Source organism: Phalacrocorax aristotelis, chromosome Z (assembly GCF_949628215.1).
Source record: "Phalacrocorax aristotelis chromosome Z, bGulAri2.1, whole genome shotgun sequence".
NCBI classification, from domain to species: domain Eukaryota; kingdom Metazoa; phylum Chordata; class Aves; order Suliformes; family Phalacrocoracidae; genus Phalacrocorax; species Phalacrocorax aristotelis.
Window position 1 is genome coordinate 74,784,995 of NC_134311.1, and position 22,908 is coordinate 74,807,902.

Consider the following 22,908-nt stretch of genomic DNA (forward strand, 5'->3'; position numbering starts at 1 on the left):
CCAATTAATCTAATAATCATTTATAAAGGTGGAAAAGAACATAGGTGAGGAGGGAGGCAAAGCAGAAGAGGCATAATGCAACAGTTTTCTAAATTCCCAAAGGAAATACAAAATAATTAAAAGTACTTGGAAGGAAAAAATGCAAAAAATATTCTGATTTTCTTATGTATATGCATACACACATATCACATATTGGAGATGATCTTAATTTGGAAGCTCAGAGCTGCGTAGATTATTTTTGTAAGAAGTTGCTGCATTAATGCAATTTATATCTTATCTGCCACAGCAGTTGATGATCTGATTTAACCCTACCAAAACCTTGTTTTACTATGCAAAAAAATTGAAGAGGTAGTATAACCACATGCCAACAGTGACTGCTGATATCCTGGACACTCTGCAATTGCGAAGTGATTAATGAACCGTCACAAGATAGAGATACAGGATTCAACTCACAAGATACAAATCCACAGCCTAATGCTGCCTCACGTTTGTTAAGGTGATATTTCTTGTCCCAGTGGGTTATATGGGGACAAACAATAACGAACAAAAAATTTACCATATCTGAAAAGTCACAATTCACCAGCTGAGCTACAGTAATGGGACCTATACATGTTTCTAGCCTGTTGCAAATGAAAAGTAAAATGATTTACTTGAACCATTATGGTAACGCATTATGGGGAGTCTAGAACACAGGAAGTCCAGGGTGTGTCACTAGGTTTTCTTTGTGTCATCAATCATTCTGCCTACAGAAAAGATTTTTTGGAAAAGTTATTATACATTTATCATTGATTAACTTCTATGGAAAAGTGTCTTAGGAAGATATAAAGAACTAGGGTGATGCACATTGCTGATTATTACAGCCTGACTGACTTGTTAAAACCATGTTAATAATCATCCGCCAATGCTGTTGGTGTCTCTGCCACTGCATTTTATATAATTTATTGGGTTTAATGGAATTTAATTCCATTTTATAACTATATTCTATGAACAAGTACAGCGTTTTTGGAGCAGAGAAACAAAACAGTGAAAGAAATTACATTCATCCCTGAACAGATAATAATTTCAAGACTTAGATCGAGGCATGAAAAAAGGGGGCTTCATCCACCTCTGTGTCTGGGGGCAGAATTTTAGACATTAGTGTCTAGTCATGCAGTGTAAGAGACAGGAAACACTTGTTTCAGGTTTAATGATTTTTTTGTTTGTTTGTTTGTTTGTAAGTGTTTGGGGAAAGAGTAATATTACAATTCTTCTTGCTTTTTCCCTCATTTACTATTATATGTGGGTGAGTAGGGGATAGTGAGCAATAAATTACACTACTTAGAGATGTAGGCTAAGGCTTTTCTTGTCAGTTGTGTCAATAAAGTACACACATAACATCAGTTTCCCATTACACACATCATTCAGACTCATATATTACTCAGTATAATGGGAAAAGGGGCCACTGAAATCTAAAATGAAAAGAGAAATTGAAGTACAACCAGTAAGCAGCAGCTGAGCCAAAAAGCAGCTGTGGTAGTGAAACATTTAGTCACTGCTGCTGGAAAAAGAAGAGCTATCTGCATTGAGGGCATACAGTGCCACATGCCGGGAAGCTTTGTAGCAGATGGGTTTCTGTGGAACTGGAAGGTACTCATTTCTTAATCTTTTTCTTTCTTTTTTTTTTTTTCTTTCTAATACATTTGCAATTCATTTAAAATAATTGAATACAAGCACTAAACACAAACATACTATTGGCCAAGTATTGCCAGCTGCCTTTTACTTGTTTATACTAAAGGGCAGATGCCACAAGTTGTTCTTAGGCTCAATTCTTGTCTTACCAGTTGTGCTACTGGGTTACTTTGCAATAGTGTTGTAAAGCTTCATATCTGGATCACCTTATGTTCAGAGTTAGTGTTAAATCTTGGAGCAATATGGTTCACTCATATGACTCATAGGACCAATTTTCCTTTTTCAAGAAAATTCTGTCCTGTATGTTGTAGTGGTCAAACCAGTATTTTTCCATGTAGGCAGTATGTAATAATACACTTAGAAACATGTGATGAATAGCCACAGGTCATTGATAACATGTACAAAGTCTTTATTATAGATTATCATTTTCTGTAGAAGTACTTACAAGTAGTCTTTTAATATCTTTTAGCAATTGTTTTGTAACAGCCAACACACAGAGGGTATGTTATACACAGTTTAATGTTAAAACTGATAAATTGTCCCTTATTTCAACTAAAGCATTCTAACACTCACTGGGTGCTCCTGCGATGCTCTTCATTACTGTTGCCTGCACGGCATTGCTAGTGTTATCATAGAACCACAAAATCATAGAATGTTTTTGGTTGGAAGGGACCTGTAAGGATTATGCAGTCTGATCCCCCTGCTATAGGCAGGGACATCTTTCACTAGATTAGGTTGGTCAAAGCCCCATCCACCCTGACCTTGAACAATTCCAATGATGGGGCATTCACAACTTCTCTGTGCAACCTGTTCCAGTGTTTCACCACCTGTGGTTTTGTAGTAGGAAAAAAATAGGTGAAACTCACAGGATCAGTTATTCTATTTGGATAATTCATTACTTCTTCTCCTTACTTAGGAAGTGTCATAGCTTGTTCTGAAGGATCTATACAACAGAAAGCCCAAAAAAGGAAAAAGGTAAGGTGTTATCCCTATTTCACAGAAATGGGAGGACTAAAGGACAAGAAGTAGAGCCTGAACCCCAGGTGATTATTTTAATATTTGAGTTGTCCTTCCATAAAATTTATAAAGTGAACAGAAGATAGAAAGCAGCCTCAGTTCTGACTTAAAGCTGTGAAAAGCAAAACACTGAGGTTCATTATTAATTATACTAGAAAAGGAGGGAGATGGGTGGTGGAATTAAAGTCTATTTTCTGAACTAATACTTATAAAAACTGGATGGCATCATCTGTGATTTCATAAATGTTCTGGAAGAAAGTGTAGTGATTGCATAATAGCCCCATCAAAAGGGTGGTTGATTAGTTTAGTCAATTTGGCATACATTTCAGCTATTATTTTCATTTGTGAAGCAGAGGCTAAATAACACAGTTGCTTTTATCCTGTGCTCTTTGCAAATGAGCACCCTAAAGGCTGAAGTGGTTCATTCTTACTTCTTCACAACTTGGGGCATAACTGTGACAACAGTATTGGAAGATCACAGAGTCAAAAAAATATTCAATATTTCAGGCTTGAAGGGTATTATGGATGTCTTATTTTGCCACCATCGACACAAAACAGGGCCAAAACCCTACATAACTGATATTATCTCCAATGTGTGTTCCAAGTTATTTCTTGCATTACTAGATCACTGTAATATCTTTAAGAAGATCATCAGTACCAGCATGTAGTAATTCTCTGTGACATTTGTCAAACAGTAGGACATTTCCATCATCTCTATTCCTCTCAACCCCATGGTGCAGTATTTGATTAGAACTGGGTGCTCCCTAAAATATTTACCCACACCCAAAAGAACATTAGCTTCACAAGGGTGAAATTCACAGCTGACACTGTGCCGGAGAATATAGAGACCAGCTCAAATTATTAATTTTGTATGAAATAGTTATTTCATACAGATTTTTAATGACCATGAAATCTCTATTTCAGAAGTTCTGTTTCTCTTTTGATAAACTCTTCAGTTATGTCCTCCATCAGTATTTTAACCGAACCTGATCTCATCTGTTCATTCTTTTTTTTTTTTTTGCGGGGGGAGGTGGAGGGTGGGGGGGGAGATTCTGTTGGTTCTCAACTATAGCACAAAGCAACACCCTTCCTCACTCATCATATTTAGATGAGGATTCACTAGCTCAAATGTGCTGCTGTGTTAGTATGACTCTGTGGAAACCACATAGGTGTTCTGGACAGATTAAATTGTGAGAAAAGGAGCTTAATTCTGTTTTTCTACATCTAAGTATCCCTGTCCTGGATGAGACTAGATGAGACATAGGAACTGAAGCTACACTGTCTGTATCTAAATGGGGGGACCTTGGAGCTTTTTGAATTTTTGAATCTAAGGTATAAATCCAGTCATGGTCTAAAGCTTCATCAGCAGAAAAAAGGCCCTTTCACTGTGTGTATGTTTCCATAGTAAAAAATAAAACTGTGTGAACAAATCCAGCATCACTGACCATATTTACAACCAAATCTCATGTTAATCTCCTGTGGAGTGCAGGATCTTTGGGTGTGTTTTGCTACATGCCCCAGGCCAGTTGAGACATACCCACTGACCTGGGCTATTAACATTTTGAAAAGGTTATGATAAATTATTTTTATTAGCTCTCATGCACATACCTTCTCCCCCATTCCTTGCTAGAATTCTGAAATATTCTTCACTCTAGGGACATTTTGTAGATTTTTTAAGGCAGTGTCCAAGAAGTCTATGAAAGGATCAAAACCCCTTTAACCATCATTGTTCCTAATTGTACATATGCTTAGAGATACACCAAATTAAAGAGAATGTAGAGTCAAATATGCATGACATGGCTTTAGGAATCCCCCTTATTTCTTGCAGGGAATCTTGTGTTTTCTATAAATCCAGATAGAGAGTACCAGATGGAAAGCAGGAGCAAAACAACTCTGCCATCACACCTTTTTGGAGGAGGAAGGCAATGTGAATTCTTGCAGCCATCTTCTTTCATCCATTCTTATCTTGTTACGTCTCCCAGAACTTCCTTTGTATCAATCTCTTTTTCATCCTATTTCTCCTTTTTCTAGTCTGTAATTCACTTTCTTGGTTTGGTTTTTTTTTTTTTTGGGGTCTTATTTTTCCTCTTCTTTCTTTCCTCACAAACCACTCCTTTTTTTGTCAGTTTGTATCCATCTCCACCTCTGTAAAACAGAGCTTTCAAAGTTTATGTAGTTAGTGCATGTTGCTTGCTCTGAGAGAAAGAGGGACACAGAAAGTAGTGACTAATATCAGAATCATGAGTGAAGATATGTTTTATTCATAAACCCTGCATCTCCAGTGAAATTAAAAGCAAAGCAAAGGGTCGAAGCTCTGAACCCTCTTTCCTGGAGCCTGTAAACCAATAAAGGCTTTATATTAGCTATCGATATCTATCTCTGACTTGGCTTAATAACATCTTATTCCCTGTTTTCAGCAACCATCAATAATATTTCTGCCTGCCCGCTCAGGTCCCCATCTCTGCGTGCAATTGCATTATAAGGGTCTATAAGCCCAATTTGCTTCACATTCTTATTTTTGGAAAAGGCTGGCTGGCTTTTGTAATGAGAGCAGCTGCCAAGAAGGCTTGACAGAATTTGTGGCCCATCTGGCTTATAATCTTCATTCAATATCGCAGGAGCCTAAACTCCCAGACCAACTGATAAGTCAGAGCATATAGGCAAGCAGTGGCAGTAATCTTCCTTGTGATTTCTCATTAAGGACAGGGACATCTCAGTGAATCTCTCATATCCTGGATATCATATCATTTTTTTCCTCTTTTTTCTTCTTTTTTTTTTCTTTTTTTTCTTTATTTTACTAAGAAGACCAGTGTTTTTCCACTTTTTAAAATTATGACAAAAAACATGGCAGTTTAAAAAGTATTTGTGTTCCCTTGTTTCATGTTTAAGAAACTAGGAAACCAAGGGTCTGATTCTGCCTTTGAAATCAACTGCAGTTTTCCACTGTTCATACTTAAAGTGTGTGTGCTCATGTTGTCCTCTCAGAATCACAGAAAACAAGGCAACAAATGATCCTGAAAAGTCATCTACAAATTTAATTGCTAAAAAGTGGGATCAGTTGCATATCTAGGATCCTCAGGCCTCAGTCATCTTTGCAGTACCCCCAGACTGTCTCTTTTGTGCTTTAAATCCTCAGACTTCAAAGGTTTTTCCTGTTGTCTCAAGTTCTCCACAACTTGCATTTTCCACTGTGAACACAGGCACAAGTTGATTATTCTGCATGAGGCAGTGTCCCACACATCCCTCGCTTCTTGAACACAAATATCTCCAGTTCTTTTACTCTTTCTTAATAAGTCATGTTTGCTGGAGCTCTGCTTATCTCCACTGCTGCTTTCACACTCAGATCACTTTGTGGACTATTAAATGACATACAGAAATACTTGCACCCCAGATGCACCTCCCCTGTTAGGCAGGCCACTCAGCTTCTTCGGTTGGAGCCCTGTTGTCCTTTAACATTTCATCCAGTGTCAGCTGTCTGAAAGTTAAGCCTTTACTTCAAACTTACCACTTTAGCTTTTTCTAGGACCTTAGACATCCTTCAAATGGCAGAGATGGATAGTTCCAGAGTGCTAATCATCTCACCTAGTTTAGAGAATTATCTTCAGAAGGTTTCAGATGCCTTTTGAGATAACAGACTTTCTCTGTTGACCACAGTGGGGACAAGATATGAATAGAGGTGTGGCTTTTACAGGACTATCAAGATCAATTCCTTTATTAGCAGAGGAAATGAATAATGGATTTTTTACTTACAGCTCTGCATGTCACATCTAATTTTTAGTTTCTAATAAGATAAGTCCACATTTTTTGTTCCCCTCTGTTAAGGTGTTCATCACACTTGTGAAAAAAATTGAGCTCATACAGTGTTTATCTTTAGAATGTTGGGATTTTTTTATATACATACATTTCACAAAAGCCTCTGAGATCTCCTAGCCCTTTCACAAACCTGATCAGAAACAGTCCAGGAGATGTTGAAGGAAAGCACATCAGGCTTATTAGAGAAACACAGAAACAAACATACATTCATACAGTACTTTCACATATTCTTATGTTACATTTTTGTAATGTTGGAAACCTCTCTCAAAGCATAAATAAATAAATAATTAGATAAATAAATGTTTCATTGCATAAATAAATAATGCAATAAAATTAAAAAGGCAACATAAAATAAAATATGAAGGATCCTATCTTACCTGAAATGACAATTTCATGAATATGAAGATAAAGAACATTTGAAAGGTGTATGACCTGACACTGGCAAAGAGACCGGATAGTTTAGAAAATTTAGGAACCTATTTCTCCATTAATCTTTTTTTTTTTTTTTTGTCAGACCTAATTACAAACATGTTAAACACTGCCATAAAAGTAACAAATGGACATTTTGTTTTAAAACTGTTTCAACTCTATGGTCATCTTCTGTTTCATAGCATAAGCTTTTACGGGGATGAGGAAAGTAAAAGGCTGTTATGAAACTCTCCACAGCATGGCAAATCATTTACTTCACAGGTGGGTCTACTGATTTTTTTAGGGCGCATTGCAGTTTGGATAAGGAGGCTGTTTAAGTTCTATGACTACTTATTGTACTGCTACCATGTCATGAGAATTGCAGGATAAGTAAAATAGTTCAGGTTAAACAATTTTTACTTCTTTTTTTTGGATAAACTGTTCTCCACCCAAATAACTCCCCATGGTCTCAGTTACAGTGGATGGATATGGGAAAGATTTGCATACTAGTTTTCACATGGGTGACAAAAAGTTATTTTGCAGTAGAACATTTTGGGAAAAGTATAGCTAAAGTAGAAATAGGCAGCTAAAGGTAAGTCACAGCCTGGAAACTGCATATTACCTGATTGTAGCAGAGAACCTTAGATCATTAGACTGCTAACTCACAAACTCAGCTCTCTGCTCAGTAAGCACTTAGCTCCATTTTGTTCCCTGCTTGTTTTTCTGTTCAGCTCTCCCCTATTATTTGCTCTGTGCACCATATCTGACTCAGAGTTGATATAAGCAGCTCGTTTCAGTGAAACCCAACGAGGTTTAACTATAGAACTTGCTTCTGCCCCCAATTGTTTTTGAATCTGTATTGTATCAGATTTGTGTGATGAGAACAATGAAATAAAAGCAAGCCAAAAAAACAGTCATCAACATTTAGTATATTTGGAAAAAATAATGACAGAACAGATTTGTTTCCAAATTTAATCTTTGTGGTTTTCTTCATCAAACTTGAAATCTTTTTCCTGAAATCTTTAACACTACAAATAAGCTAGTGTGTGAAGGACTGATGCCTGTTCAGTTTAGGGGTGCATGCTTCTGATTTGTGAAAGAACTTCAGCTCTTGTTTATAACATTAAAAACACGAATATAGTCACTGCAGTCAAAAGGATTAGTCATGCACCAAAAGTGAAGCAGAGTATGCTGCAGAAAACTTAAAACTGAAAGGAAAATCACAAGCTGTCAAAAAAATGCTAAATTTAATTTGTTGAACTAGGATCAAAAACACCAAAAATGTCATAAACTTTGGCAACTTGTGGCCTGGAAAGATAACTTGTGTTTGTGAATCTTAACCAAAGTCAGATAGACTGAAATGTATTATCATTTGTGTTTCATGGCTTTCCAAGTAGCAGATGAGATTGATGCCCCACCATGCTGGATTTGTTAAAGGGCTTACTGCTCTGAAGGGCTGAAATTATAAAAAGTCAGGTAGGCAAATCATAGGACAGGCAAATTTCCCTATCTCAGAAGACTCCAAGGACCTGGGAGTTCTGGTGGTCAGCAAGTTGACCCTGAGCCAGCACTGTGCCCTGTGGCCAAGAAGGCCAACAGTATCCTGGGGGGCATAAAAATGAGTGTTTGCAGCAGGTTGAGGGAGGTTTTCCTCCACCTCTACTCTGCCTTACCGTCACAAATGCAGGTTTGTGGGTATGGCCAACTACACAAAATTGTCACAAATACAACCTTGTGTATCCTGCCCACTCTACCAAATTGCCTGGAATATGATTTGTTACACAGCTTTAGTTAGCAATTTAAGATTCATTAATATTTTGGAGATAGATCGTAATATTATATTGTATAATTCTTAACAGCATTAGCCAATTTAAAACAGCCATTTGATGGAATTTTTTACAGTCAATAGAGCAACTTAGTTAAAGATTTAAGAATGGCAAGGTTCACTCTACTACTTACAGAGAAGGAGTGCACAAAGGAAAATTGAGGTATACTTGAGTTAGAATGATTCAGAGGGACTGTGGATGCAGGGGATAAGAAGGATGCTCCTGTTGAGTAACAAGGTTCAGAATAGATCCCCTTGCTTTCTAAACTTCTTTTGGAGAGAAGTCTAGGTGTGGCTAGGTCCACTCTTAGACTTGGTCAAATGTTTATAAGAATAGGGATAATATATATCTATATAGTTGATGTGTGTGCACACAGACACACAAAGGTTAACCTCTGAATAACATTTCCCTTTCTGTGAGTTTCACAAATTACTCAGATTACACTGACATTCATCAGCATACAGCTGGCAAACCTTGCAAAATCAGGCCTTTGAGTCCTCACAAAATCATCAGCAGATGATCTTTCAACCCTTGTGAAATTTACCCTGAGAGGCGTCCCAGCCCAGGGGGAGGATACAGGGTCACACAGCCCACTGCTGTCCCAGAGAGCTCAAAGGATTTCACTCTTGGATCGCTAGTTATAGGATCAAGGTGATTGGCAAGACAGGTCTTGTCCTGAGATCTTAGGACAGTCCTGGTGTGTCATTCAGGCAGGAGATGGCCCAGGTGTGGACAGAGATTGCCTGATGCCCAAGTTGTTATGACTAATATAACAACACAGCAGGGCTCATTCTGGGATCCCAGAGTGATATGGGGGAGCTACACCACCACACTTAGTGAGGCCACATCTGGAGTGCTGTGTCCAGTTCTGGGGTCCCCAGGTTAAAGGAGGAAAGGGAACTGCTTGAGAAAGTCCAGCAGAGAGCCACAAAGATGATCAGGGGACTGGAGCATCTCCCTTATGAGGAAAGTCTGAGAGACCTGGAGAAGATAGAGTGGGGATCTCATCAATGCTTATGAATATCTGAGGAATGGGTCTCAACAGGATGGGGCTGGACTCTTTTAGTGGTGCCCAATGACAGGACAAGGGGCAATGGGCACAAGTTGAAACATGGGAAGTTCCACTTAAACATGAGAAAAAGCTTCTTTCCTGTGCGGGTGCCAGAGCAGGGGCACAGGCTGCCCAGAGAGGCTGTGGGGTCCCTTCCCTGGAAACATTCAAACCCCACCTGGACGCGGCCCTGTGACCCTGCTCTGGGTGTGCCTGCTCAAGCAGGGGGTTGGACGAGATGATCTCCGGAGGTCCCTTCCAACCCCCACCATTCTGTGATTCTGTGACTCCCGTTTAGAGTCTCCATTTCAGATTTCTGGAATAGAAAGTTTTGTTGCAGGCAGAGCAACCACCCACCAACCCCACAGTCTTATTCTCATGCTTTTGTTACAGAAACAACTTTTTCTGCGCAGCTTTTTCAAAAAATAAATGTATTTGGTCCCATTCACTTTAGGCTTAGTGGCGTAAAAGATTAGAAAAAACCTACTTGACTGTAGTTATGTGCTTGATAATTAATTTTAGGTACAACAGTTTGCTGGAGTGGTTACAGCTCCTCTTCAAGAGAAAAGTACCATATGGACACTGATGTTACTCAAACCAGGATTAGGCTCAAAACACTTTATTTTCTTCTGCCTGAGCCTCAAGCAAGGACATAATTATAACCTACAGAAGAGTCATGTTTCCATGTTTTTGGGTGATGAGAATTCAGATGTTGCAGTGTTCTGTTATATTTCCTAGAGTTGTTACTGCTGTTTATACTTGTCAACCAAATGGAAAAGTAGAAAATGGTGGCAAGGGCGAGAGAGAAATAAAAATAACACCAAATAAAATTATTTCCAAATCCTCCCTGCAAGGTCAATAGTAGTCTGTGTCCTTAACAATGTTAAGAAAGCAGAAAGAATTTGGGGGGAGAAAAGGGATGTGAGATGGGAAAAAAGAAGGCTTTATAAAAATTCAGCTTCATTAATGGAAGATACTGCAGGAGGGGAGTTCAGGGATTCATTATCTCAAAAACAGCAGTCCGAACTGACAGGAGTGGGTGAAAACTTCCTGACCCCATGGACTAGTGGATTTCATAGTTCCTTGTATTTGTCTTTTTAAAAGTTAGGAGGTGGGGGAAAGAAAAAGAAAAGGAATAGCCTGTTCTCTGAAGCCTTGGGGCTTTTCTGCTGCTATGAAAAGGAAGTAGAGAGAAAAAGAAGCATAAACTAGAGTTCCTTCCCACAAATAACCAACAGAGACTAAAAATACCATTACAGCTGTACAATGGTTTAAGGTCAATGTATTCCCTTTTCTAAGACTGTGAAAACCTGACCCACATAAGGTATTAAAATTCATAACACATGAAAATTAGGAACTCCTGGAAGCAGTTTCTCCTTCTGTAAGTACAAATTTTCACTGCCTATATCTAGCATTTAAAGGAAACCATCCAGATAATTAAAATGTCTATAAATGAAATGTCAAAGTTAAATGTTTTTCTTCTTTTCTTAGCTTTTTATTTTTTAAAAAAAAAGTCCTAATATTTAGGGAAAGTGAAACCTTTATTCTAAAATAACATGTCTTAAATATCAGTATCTTTGCAAAAGAACAGAATAATTAAGGTTTGCCCGACAAAATGGGTCTATAGGTCTAACCATTTCACTGCTCGGTATGTAACCTTTATGAAGAAGGGGAGGTTTACAATAAGCGTATATATTGTTTTAAATACTGCCATGGTTTCATTATTTTAAACATGAACCAGAGTGCATGTAACTGTCAGTCCAGTGTTCTAGGAGGAAATTAATAATATACACAGAAAAAATTAATTTAAAAAATCAGTATTTGGCAGCTTTCAGATTCCTTTTCATAACTCCCATTTTTCTCTGATAGATGGAGCTGATAAAAAAAGGAAATAAATCATGCACAATTAAAATGAGTAAAAGCTGAAAAGCCTGAATTAGTGATTATATTAAAGAAAATGGGAGGTGGAGGGAAGCTGTACCATTAAGAGAATTCAAACATGGGTTGGATTCCTTCATTTGTCATTCATTGACACTGATACCTGAATTTTAATTGAAACATTCCCATGTGGTTGGCATCTGTCAAGATGAAGTAGATCTTCAGCAGGAAGAGGGACAAACTTTGTTTTCAGCTGGATTTCAATAGTGACAGGAAGCAGTAAGAGCCCTTCTTATCAATTGCCATCATGGTAGCCTGGGAATGAGCCTTGAGGCTTAGGGGCTTCATCTTCTCTTTCCATCATGAATGGGACTTAAGTAACAGAGCATTTTGTGTCTCCTCACTTTGTCAGTTAAATGGGTATATTACTTTTTACATCATGGGAGCTGTAATCCATTCACAGAACCACAGCTATTATGAGGAATGCCAATGTAAGTCACCAGCCAAAATATCTCTGAGGTGTTGTGTTACCATTTGAACAAACTTATTAAGCTATGTTTTTAAATTATTATTTAAAAATTATGGGGTAAGGTGGGCAAATCAAAATACTGCTACAGATTTTTAACCACAGACCAATTCTTCTGCACTATTTTTCTGCTTATTTGTACAATAATTTAATTATTATTCATAAAGAATAAAAGGGTCTGTTTTTAAAGGAGTATCCTTCTTGTTGCTGATAAGAACAGGGGCACTGCTAGATTTGTCAATGGTACGGTCTTCCACATGGAAAAAACAAAACAAAATAAAGCACTGTAAGTTTTGCTAAAGAACTAAGCATCAGGTTAATAGAGTGTAACAGATGAATTACTTCTGTGAGTATAGAATGGCACTGATTGACCGGTTGGTTTCCTTTCTTTGGACTCTTGCTTTTCAGTTTGAAAACTCTCCAGCCATTCCTGCCTAATTTATTCTTACTTCTTCCCCTCTGCATGGTGTTGTAATACCATGTGGGAAGTAGGTAGGAACTTAATACTAATTCAGCTGGGATATCTTGCACTAGTGCCTTTGGGTAGCAAGAATCTAGTCAGGAAATCATTTAGCAGAATACTGTACTCTAACATTTTCTCATCTACTGAGTGATGGATGAGTTTTACTACCATTTCCCCCCTCTTATATCAGAAAGGAGGAAGGTTAAATGTGACAGTTATGGTTTTCACAGTATCAAAAGAAAACGCTATCACCTGAGTACAGTATAAAGGGAAAGAGTAATTTATCTGATGTTATGCTACAGGTGATACTGAAAGAAGTCTCAGGCTACACACAAGAAAACAGAGGGAGGGATTTCCAAGGTTGTCTACTGAGATATGAAAACTCAGTTCTCACCAGAAGCTTAAGGGAATTAAGCTTGAAAGCCAAACATATTCAACAGCTTCAGTAATCATCCATCATGTATAAAAGGAAAACTGACCTAGCTGTTGAGAAACTAAGCTGAAACTCAAAAAATTCAGTTTCCTTGTTAAACTGATACCACCAACTTCTTAAACATTTTCCAAGTTATTTAATCTCTTAGTTCTTCAGTATTCCAACTGTAAAATGGGGATAATCTTACTCATATCTCAAAATAATGCTGGGCGTATAAGTATTCTGCTTTTTGGGTTTTTTGTAAGTTCAGATTCTCTGGTAATGGAAGTCAGAAAAAAGGATAAGGTAAGCAATGCAAGTGAATATAAACGAAAAGACCTATGGTATGCTTTCACAATCTCAGCTGAGTCCATGAAACAGATGGGTCTTTCCCAGGTTCACATGTGACAAAGAGGGGATAGCTTTCAATCCACGCTTACTTTTTTTTCATTATTATTAGATGTCTTGACTGGGGAAACATTTTAATCCTCATCATTTTTCTCACAAGGAAATTTGGTACAAAGGAGAAAGAACTTTCCTGGGGTGATGAGCAATAAGAACAGCATACAGCATTTTGTTTGTGCTCTGAAGCTTATGGAGAAAGCAGCACTGAAAGGCTACACTGACAATAACATGTGATAACATAAAAAAGTATTGCAGTTCTGGGTGGAAAAATGATTGGAATTTTACATTCGTGATGAGCATCTCAGTATTTCCTTCTGTTCTTTTACCAGAGAAAGGGAGAAAAAAAACAGAAAAATGGAACATTTATAAATAAAAAGTGGGAGGGAGTAACCAGTCTAACATCAACAGAGGAACTGTGCATAAAGTATTAACTGATGTGCCACGCCGTAAGTAGAACTTGGTCTTCACAGACTTGGCCGGGTCCTGCATGTCAAATCATATATATTAGCATGGATCAGAACTCACTGCTTCCATCTATAAATCTCCATATCTGTAGGCTGGAGGATGCTTACCAGCATCTGGTCGTACAGTGCTTGAGAATCATGACTGATTCTGTTGGTTTTACAGTATCCTACAGCTGGACTTTGCACAATGGATACGCTTCACAAAGTCTGAGCATTGTACTTCATTTGAATTCAGATGCCTATGGATAGATTCACACAAAGAAGTCACTACAGGACTTCAAATTAAAAGTGATGATAGATGATAAATAGTGGTGTATTGAGTTGTGGAAGAGTCTAATGACGTGCCTTAAGGACTAGCGCTTGGTCCAGCTTTATCTTCACTAATGATCTGTAAATGAGAGTCAATAGCACAGATATTAAATTAATGGATGCAACTAAATTGGGAGGTGTCGCAAAGCTGAATGAGGTGAGAAGAGTAATGTAAAAGGATATATGAGGCATGGGGATAAAAGAACAATTCACAACTCAAAACAGTAATGCAGGCTGAAAAGCAGCTGGAGAATAAGTATATACTGGGGTATAAAGAGAGAAACACTTGGAAAGTAGTGCTGCAAAAGGAAAATAAAATAATAGAAATAACATTGTTTAGAGAATGGATGCTAGTTTGCAATGTGATATAATACTTAAAGCAGACAGAAAATAATAGATTCACTTCTGTTTACATACACAGAGATATTATTTCAGGGACAAGAATGTGGCAAATTACCTTTCTATTGCACTGTAAAGATAAAAGGTTTTGAGCTGTGCAGGTAAGAGACAAATTTTTACCCAGGTGAAAAGGTGTTAGTAAGCCTTACTTAAGTTCCTCTTTACTTGGTGAAATAGAAATGTTCTTTAGAGTATTCAGGTATTTAGATATGTGCCTAGTGAGGTTTTCAGAACCATCTATGCATTGATTTTGATGAGAATTAGGCATATGTGAACAGTTGGAATACTCATTTGATGTCTATTTGCCTCTTTATGCATGTTAATAGCTATATAAGTGTTTAAGCTACTTCTGAAAATGGATCTTAGCTATTTAAATGAATCGGGTCTTACGATGCTTAGGCTGAAATAGCTTTAAAAATCTAGGCATTAAAATCTGATTCTTGATATTTCACTTAAAGCTAAATGTAAGAGTCATCTCCCCTAACACTGGTTGCCTAAAATTTTAGCCTCCTGTCTAAGTTAGATGTCAAGGCTTTCTGTAATCAATGAAGGGAGTTAGATACCTCCAGAGGGTGATTCATCCTAAAATGGTGCCTAACAGAGGTCACCCGTTTCCACCTCTCTCCATTAACTACAGAGACAAGTTAGACAATGATCCTTGCCCAGAATTCAGCTTTTAGACAGCATAAATTATGATCCTCAAAGGTAAACTCCCCAAACATTGATTTCAGGTTCACGTCACCTATAAAAAAAGAATAAAGGTTTGATTTCAGCAGAGAGAGGTAGGACGTCTGTTACAAATATCCAGAATTATGAGGAAAAATTTCTGTCATAGATAATGGTGTAATATTCAGCTGAGAAGCACTAAGAGAAAAATTAAATAGCAAGTTTTATGTGTCCCAGGAAGTATAAAATAATGCTTATTTTAGATATTTATCCTTAATCTTTATTTAATTATTTTTTAAGTGGTCAATCCCATTTGTGGTCTTTTGGCAAGTATTAGCTCCTCTTCTAAGCTAATTTTTGGTTGAACTGAAAGTGTATTATTTCTTTTCATTGTCTTCGTAATGAATTTCAGAATAATAATGAGAAGTATTTGTTAGGTATGTCTCGCTTTATCATATGAAGTAATTAATACCCCTTTTTGTCCCAGACATTTGTTATTCAGCCTTCAATAGGTAATCCAGGCAAAACAGGATCTTGTTCCCAGATAAAAATAAGTTCCCCAGGCAGATTTTGGAAAGGTGAAAGAAGTGCATGTCACTGAAAGACAGTACTGCCAGCAAGATGCTGTGGGCTAGCAGACTGCCAAAAACAATAGTAGAAGCTTTTCCTTTTTTATTTTCTTTTTTAAGGAGGTGGTTACAGAGGACCTTCTATGTTTAAACAAGAAAAAAATCTATACTAAATTCTTTTTAAACTTTGCTGTTTTGTTGTATTTCTTTAAGTCTATGTCCACAGGGGGTGTAGTGCCTGTGGTTTATGGAAGATGGTAAAGATATGATTAAATTAGCCCTTGAAAAACAACATCAAGAAAAGTTGTCACAGCACAGTAAGGTCTTCCAATAGAATGTGGAGGGGTTTTATTGTTACTGTTTTCTTTTGCTTTGTTTTGTTTTGTAAATTATTGAAAATAATCTTTATTCATTAATAATACTTAATGCTTCCATACTAAAGGAGCATCAAAAAGCTCCAAAGAGCTCAAACTCTTATATAAAGATACTAGTGGCACCACTGTTTCCTTTTGTGGATATGAATATTGAGGCAGAAAAAGATTATGAGAGTTGTCCAACATTGCACAGAAATTCAGGAAGAGAAAAGGCTTGGCAGTGACATGAATGCACATTGGCTTCACAGGAGGCAAGACAGCAAAATTTAGCTTTTGATCTCTGAGAGCTAACTTACAGTTAGGCAAGTAAGTCACAGAGCACTTAAAAATGTAGCTGCAAGGCTATGTGAGGATTGAGGAGTTGCAAAGATAAATCTATGCAGCATGAAACTTCCTTTGGGAAGCTTCAACATTGGACTTGTGGTTCTAATCTGCATTAATTTTATGAATTACATTTTTAGCATAAATCTAAAGTCATAGATGGGTTGCAAACAAATAAATGATTGAACAGTGCTTGAATGCTAATAGCTCTGACGTCATAGCTAACTGGGCTTATCTGTGACCTAGAAGTGGAAATCTGATGTGTTCTGTAGCCCTTCTCTCATCCCTGGGGACAAACAGTCTTCTAAAGGTATATCTCTATTTATATCTATATCAGGAATATTAATCTGAGGATTATACCCGCAGGCCATCTAAATTACTTGTTGCTCAAAGAGATGATACTGTCAGATACATGCACAATTACTCAATCTGCATATGCAGATTCAGACTCTAAATAATGATCTTGACTAATTGAACCCTTATGGGTTAGTCCAATAGGATTTAACATACATGAATAATATCTATAGAGTTTTTTGAGCATCCTTTAATTTTTTTATCTACAGTTCAAGCTATTTATAGAAAATTAATTGCCTCTATATTTGAAGAAACTTCTCAGGTAACTATTTAAGAAGAAACACAGTGATTCCATCATACCGCTTCTGTTATGTACTTCCACAAGCAAGCTTTGCACTTAATTATCTTCTTATAATGGAAAGAATGCTGCATTTTGAGAAATGAAAGCCCAAAACAAGTAAACACTTATTGAAATGGGCAATTCACTTCAGATATGAAAAAACAATTCCCGTTCACTTAAGGTATTAAAGGCCACTCAATTATTATTATTCTACTTAGAATAAATGTGCTTATTTGTAGTAAAAATGAATAAATTTACTATTAGATTAAACCTTGTTTCCTCTGTCTGTATGTGCATGTGTTTTTATCAGAATATTATGTAGTCCTTTTTAATGTATAAGCAGCTTCTTTAATTGTTTGTTTGAGTCTTTCATGTCCTCACAACTGAAAGGAAAATAATGGAATCAAACAATGAGAACAAAGAGTAAGAATGCAGAAGGTAAAAGCTAGAATTGAATTGTTATGGTCACTTCTGAAATGGCTGCAGAATGTTTGATTATTATTATTATTATTATCGTCATGATCATCATCATCATCATCATCATCATTGACTCAAGTTTAAGTACGTGTCTTTAAATGACATATCTTTCCTTTGTCATTGTATGGACAGGATAATTTTAGCAAAGAAAGGGCATCTTTGGTTATTAGATACTCTCATGGATTTCAGCTGCAGTTTGGGGAAGTCTGTCTTTTGAAACTTGGGCTGAAAATTTAAAGTGAAATAAGTACCCTAAGAAGATGAAAAAAGATGAATCAGATATTATTATTGACAGGAAAGACTGGAGATGACTCTTCAAATGGGAACTTTCTTTAGGATCAGAAGATTTAATTCCTTTCACTGGATCTCAGTCTTTGAATTTTGGAGCTGTTTGAATATTAATGGAATAAGAGACTCTTAGTTACATAGGTTACAACTTCATGTAAAATTGAAAAAAGTGATTGAAGGAGGAAAGGGGGGGCACATATTTGACCTCTGATTATGGTGGCTTTACTTAACAAAGAGTTAGAGTGAAATAATAGAAGTGAGCAACTGAAGGTCCACCAGTCCTAGGTATCTGCCAACCTGGGAATAATTTAGGATCTCTGACAGTCTTTTACTGTGGTTATTACTCTGTGCTAGACTATACTACAATGTATTCACAGTTGTAATCTGAGCCAGCTAGACAGAAGCTCATCCAGTTATTTGACTCCAGTTTTAAATTAACATTCTTTTTGACAAGCATCACTTAAAATGCCTTTGAAAATCTCAATCTACATCATTAAATACTGCCTAAATCCAGTGCCCACTTGAGTTAAGTTTAATAGATATTGGATTAGGCCTTTAAAATGCAGCATTGCAGTCTCTACTTAGTTCATTAAGAGTATGATCCAATGCCCAGGAACATCAATAATAGCTTTTGTATTAACTGCACTAGTTTTTTGATCAGACCATAAATCCCCGATCCAAGCAAAGCTCTTAAGCCTGTGCTTAAATTCACTGCTGGATCCAGTCCTGATTCGTCACAGATAACGCTGTTATAGTTCTCTAGATTCTTTGTGCAGTTTGTCTTTTATTGCTGTGATTAAAATGGTGAATGGGGACAACATTTTCACAAACCCTCTGATGTGTGTACAGATGAAAGTTACTTTCCCAACTGTTTTACTGCAGGAAAGATCACAGGACGGGTCGTGGCAGATCTATGGACTCTCTAAGATCACAAAAATACATCACAAAATACTTCATTAGAGCTGAATGTTAGTTCATTTTGCCTGTTTTCATACCCCTAAACTGTTAAAAGAATTGAGGACTATATTGCTTTAACTGAAAGGTAAAAAGAAAATCACCACTAACACATAAGTTGTAAGAGAAGGAAGCTCAGGTAGAAAAAGCTTTAGATCTCAGTTACAACAGAGCTACAAATACCAACAGATGACAAAGTGTGGACTCTGAATAGTGTTAGACTCTTATAATGTTATAGATTTTAACATAATTATCAATGCTTTCATTTCAGCTATTATGCCATTTTAATTGCGTGCAGCTTATTTCTATGGTTTATAGAGCTATATTTGCAACAAGAAAATGAAAGCAGCAAAATGAAAATGGAAGAATTATGCTAAAGAATCTTCTGAGTTCTGAATCAGTGCTTTCTACTTTATATGTGATTCATTTTTTCTGTTTTGCCTTTATACTGGTGGTTATTATAGGTCAATGACTGTCTAGTTGTTTTTTTCTTGAAGAAGTCACTTTCCAAAATTGTCAAACTCCAAAACTTCTGAAATGTCACTTGTGAAAGTCACATCTTCCATTTCTTCATTTGGTTAATTCCTCTAAGTAACCAAGAGAACTTTTCCATTGTCTTCTGCGTGCCTTTCACTCATGTTGTGGTTTCTTTCCCACTCCTGCCTCTGGATACTTATTCAGCACTTAACCAGGAAACTGAGAAACATCTTAGGCCCTGTAGGAACTACAACGCCTAATGTATTTTTCTCTACTTTTCCTCCACCCAGTGATGTTGGTCCATTCCTTTATGGGAATGCATTTCAAGGCAACCGTGTCTATGCATTTTAAGCTTGATCTGATTGCCTTATTGGTTTCACTGGTGCTGGGGTTTACAGAGCTACCTGCTTAACTGGAATTGCTCCTTTCCTCTTGCCTTAACACAACCACGGAAGCAGCCGAGGAGTTTCATCATGATTAGTGTAATTACAAAGATGACCAAAGGAATTAATGATGATTAGATGCTTATTGCCAAGCCCTATGGGGTAAACCTGTCACCTACAATGTGTGTGCAAAAGCATCTAGCTCAGGAAGAGCTCACCTTTGTCTAGAGTCTTCCAACCACTACAGGGGGTATATTGAAAGTAATATTATCTATCCACAATATGTGTAAGAATTTGGCCTGCCCTTGCTCCAAGCCACGCAGTTGCTGTTGAGCTCTGAGCCAAAAATAATAAGCTCTAGTGGGAGGGAAACTAAATTATATTGGGCTGAACAGCACAGTAACTCTGCCACACAACTTCTAAATTGGAGCCGGCTTGTGTTTCACACTATGGTCAGAACTATCTCATATCTGCCCCAAATCAGTCAGGCAGATCGATCCTAACACATACATAACTGTTAGTAACAGTGGTCTGTTTCAGAGCTTTTATTACAACAACATTATATTTACCCTCCAGGAACTGATATCAGAATCTTGTCCTGTTTATATGTACATGTATAAATATACTAACTGCCAGCAGGTGTGCTGAAGAAAAATAAGAGGGTTAGAAAATGTCTTGCAGATAAGAATTTCTTTTTAAATGTTAATTTTTTAGTCCGTCCCCCCCATCACCCCCAGTATGTCTGACTGTAAACTTCATCTTTAAACTTTTTTTTATTATTATTACCGCCATCATAGCTAGAGCACATACAGGCAGAACATCGGTTTAGTGTGACCTTTCTGAAATCATAAGCAATTCTTTCTCTTTGTCATAGTGATAATAGAATGGATCAGATACTTCCTGAAGACATTATAATAGAGTTCAACTGTCTAAGCTGTACACTAATGAAAAATGTAAAATCCATCTCTCCTCTACAGTGGTCTCTAGTAGAACAGAGACGCTGTCTTGCAGAGAGCTTTCCATTCAGTACATTGGGATCTCTGATATTTCTTGTACTGTATGGCAGATTTCAGCATGGGCAGGCCATTTTTTTTCTTCCCCTTCTATGTGCCATTTCTACAAAGACATGAATGTATTAACTAATAAGCTTTTATCTACTGTTACCCCCACTTTCCTAACTTCCCTTGCAATAGCAAACTACAGTGTGATACGTTTTCTGTTTCAAAGACATGAGACAGTGGAAGAATGTGATAAATGCTTAACACCTTTGACTTTTTATACTGAATCTAATTCTTCAGCAGGTGTAAATCAGTGTAGCTCCACTTCAGTACTCTTTTGCAGCCACACCAGTTGAGCATCCAGCACATACTATTTAAGGAAATTATTGGTTTGCTTTTGTCTTTATGTGAAAAAATGAGGAAGTGTTTTAAACATTTTAGATGTAGTTTTTGATACAAATAGTAAACGTACAGACTGAAACTTCTGTAAACAGGATTCTTGTGTCCTTTTCTAGAACAAATACAACATTGCTAGTAGAGCTGTCTGATTTTCCTTTAATTCCTTTAAAAAAAAAAAGTCCTTTTTTTTTTTTTTTCTTTTTAGCAGAGATGTCATCAGTGTCATTTCTTTCCCTTCTTCTCCTGTTAACCTCTCAATTTGGTGGAGGAAAGGAAAGGAAGATGGTGAAAGATAATGCAACATACTGCTTGAATTGACAAATGTATGAAGTCAAATTTATCATTGAGCTGTTGCATTTGGATTGAAAATAGTGAATTTTGCATTGTGACCTTTCCAAACAGACAGATTTCAGAATTTTTTCTTCTGTAAAATGTTCATTAGTTTGACTTTTCTTTGTGTTTGAGAACAGAAACATATACTGAAATACCAGAGCTTTTTACTGAACAGGCACTCTATTTTCAGGACTGTTCTAATTTCGGTTCTTGGCCTCTCTGGTAAGACTGCCAATAAGACTGCTAATTAGTGTCCATTTTGATGGTGACATTTTTTATCTATATATCTATATATTAACTTTTAAAAAGGAGAGGACACTGTGTTCCTAGTACACTAGTATACATCCCTAATTTCTGGAATATCAGTTAAGTAATTATTTTGTACAGCTTTTCTTAGGATGTTCAGTAACTATATAAGGTGCAGTTTCAGCCAGGAATTTGGAGATTGGATGTTTTACCTCTGCCACTAGTTTTGTACATTATTTTTCATATTTCAGTTGGCTTCTGTTCCTTCTCATTTCTATTTTAAATTCAGCTAGGGTATCAAAAATATCAAATGAGCTATGATAACAGTGAAATTTAAACTTTTGTTTCAACAGCCTGAGGAAAGAGGTTGGGGGCTTATTTTTGTCTTTAGTTTTAGAAAGCAGAATGTGGGACATGTAACTGGCAGCTGTGATTTCCATCTGATTTTTCACTGTTGCTTCCTCTGAAGGCTCAGCTCTGGTCAGGCAGCATTTCTGTAATTTTGGCCTAATATTATGAGAAAGAAATATGATGGAGTTCTGGTTACTGACCTCTGCATGAGATAAAAGTGGTCAATCATTGATTCCAAAACGGTCAAATATTGTTTTGCATGGATAGGCAGAAAAATAACCATTGTTTTGCAAGTCCAAGGAGGTAAAATCAGGGTGGCTGTATGAAAAGATGTTGTTTTGTGAAAAATGCCAACCTTTAAGTGGTCTTAGTTCAGAGTGTCAGTGGCTGAGATTTTTCAAACTTTACACTAAATCCACAAAGGTCCCTCTAATGGCTTAGTAACTCTGCTTCATTTTTGCCAGGCATAAGAGACACACATTCAAAAAAACCCTACTAGGTCTGGAATAAGAACTTTTGTTACAATTTAATATAGCGGGTTAATGCCATGCTTTGACTATCACAATGAAGAATTGTCCTCTTTTTTTCTTCTGAGACTTCCTGAATATTTATAGATAGAAAAGTAGAGTGAGCTGAAAAGGCTCATAACTTAGTTCCACAATAACAAGTATTCTAGAAGTTAAAATAGTGAATTATGTCAATGGAGGCATCAGTTCACACTCTAAATCAAACAGTATGGACCTGAAAATTTATTTCATCAACCCAGTGAACTGCTAGAGAAACTGGACTACTGATCAAA